Genomic DNA, 2,500 nt, shown 5'->3' with positions numbered 1-2,500 from the left:
TTCCAACAGGCCCAAAGGTCGTCTTCTTCGCAGATCCACGAAGAGCTCATCACGATTTGCCACATTCCATTTCCCACGGGTTGTCAACAACACTTTCTCACACTTCCCGCAATCGAGTACGTGCATGACATGCCAAAGCACATCTTATTTGCCTTCCATCGCACTCAAGACGACGGGTTGTGGAAGAACGATATTGCTCACAACAAGTTCAAGGACAACGTCTCAATCAAGGGACACAACCGAATTATGTTAACTGGGTCGCTAAAGTAAACCCGAGTTCATATAATGCACCGCATCCAAAAGAACTAGCCACAACACGTGCATCACTGAGATGTTTCACTAGATGGAACACGTGCGTGACATTAGGATCCTCCAACACCTCTTCGTGATGGAAAGATAGAATTCGAAGCAACCACAGAAGTACCGTCTAGTGGGTAGGCAACACAGGGACTGATCAACCAATATCACCCAAGGCAACGGGTGAAAATGGAAGAGATGCATGCTTGACCGTTCGATACGCAAGGCATGGAGCCAGCCAGCAAGTGCATCTCGATTACAACTCACACACCCTCACGTTCGCAAGACACCACACCACAAGACGGTCCACCCCCCACCTACCATGGGCAAGCAAGCAAATGGAAACATCAAGTGACGCATGGTCAAGCATCGCTAGGCATGAAAATAACTTTCCACAATATCCGAGGGACTAGCTGCCGAGCTAACCAACGATCAGTGACGACCGTGTGTTGGTATTAATAAAGCTCAACAACTATGAAGAGGCTAGTTGTGCCATGATAAACATGCTAACGCACGCACCACGTGAGGGGGGAGGCCTCATCAAGCTCCCTTTAAAACCTGCCAGTGTGGAGCTGGCCGGCTCAAGGAGCACTCCCCCCCTATAAGAGGTTAATATGCAAAAGGCAAAATTGTACAAGTAGATACACTTTTTTTGAGCAGACATAAGTCCATATATCGGGCTACACTTCGAATTTTGATGCGATTTTTTGCAGTAATTCGTAGAATAATGGTATCTCCTTGCTCACCAAATTTCATAATTTTTCTCGAAGGGGAACTATTTTTTTTATTTTTTTTACTTACCGGGTATGTGTAAAATCGGGAAAAATAGAAAAGCACATGTAGACTTCGAATTTCGACCTCATTTTTTCCAGTCCACCACTAAACAATATCAGGAACCTCCCCACAAAATTTCATTCAGTTTGGCCAAGGTCTTAAATTTGACAAATTTTGGCACCAAGCTATCTAGTCGCGGTGCACCGACCAACTTGGCCAAGTGCAAAATGCATCCAATTCAAAACTTTTGTGCACCAACACTTTTACAGTACTCATTTGGGGACATTTGGAGGCCTTTCCAACCCTCACATCTCAAAAACCACGAATTTCATTTTTTCACAAAACTCCCCACCAAGCCTTCTAGCTATGCCGCGGTGCACCGCCAACATTGGCCATGTGCAAAACCCTCCGAACTCAAAACTTTCGTGCACCAAGAATTTCATGGTATTCATTTGGGGGCATTTGGAGGCCATTCCAACCCTCACATCTCAAAAACCACGAATTTCATTTTTTCACAAAACTCCCCACCAAGCCATTTAGCTATGCCGTGGTGCACCGACCAACTTGGCCATGTGCAAAACCCAACCAACTCAAAACTTTCGTGCACCAAGACCTTCATGGTATTCATTTGGGGGCATTTGGAGGCCTTTCCAACAGTCACAACTCAAAAACCACGAATTTCATTTTTTCACAAAACTCCCCACCAAGCCATTTAGCTATGCCGTGGTGCACCGCCAACCTTGCCCATGTGCAAAACCCAACCAACTCAAAACTTTCGTGCACCAAGACTTTCACGGTATTCATTTGGGGGCATTTGGAGGCCATTCCAACCCTCACATCTCAAAAACCACGAATTTCATTTTTTCACAAAACTCCCCACCAAGCCATTTAGCTATGCCGTGGTGCACCGACCAACTTGGCCATGTGCAAAACCCAACCAACTCAAAACTTTCGTGCACCAAGACTTTCATGGTATTCATTTGGGGGCATTTGGAGGCCATTCCAACCCTCACATCTCAAAAACCACGAATTTCATTTTTTCACAAAACTCCCCACCAAGCCATTTAGCTATGCCGTGGTGCACCGACAACCTTGCCCATGTGCAAAACCCAACCAACTCAAAACTTTCGTGCACCAAGACTTTCATGGTATTCATTTGGGGGCATTTGGAGGCCATTCCAACCCTCACATCTCAAAAACCACGAATTTCATTTTTTCACAAAACTCCCCACCAAGCCATTTAGCTATGCCGTGGTGCACCGACAACCTTGCCCATGTGCAAAACCCAACCAACTCAAAACTTTCGTGCACCAAGACTTTCATGGTATTCATTTGGGGGCATTTGGAGGCCATTCCAACCCTCACATCTCAAAAACCACGAATTTCATTTTTTCACAAAACTCCCCACCAAGCCATTTAGCTATGCCGT

This window comes from Vigna unguiculata, chromosome 6 (genome assembly GCF_037176805.1).
Source record: "Vigna unguiculata cultivar grain cowpea cultivar isolate G323 ecotype 2 chromosome 6, ASM3717680v1, whole genome shotgun sequence".
NCBI lineage: Eukaryota > Viridiplantae > Streptophyta > Magnoliopsida > Fabales > Fabaceae > Vigna > Vigna unguiculata.
The sequence above is the reverse complement of the archived record's forward strand: the minus strand, read 5'-3'. Positions refer to the sequence as shown.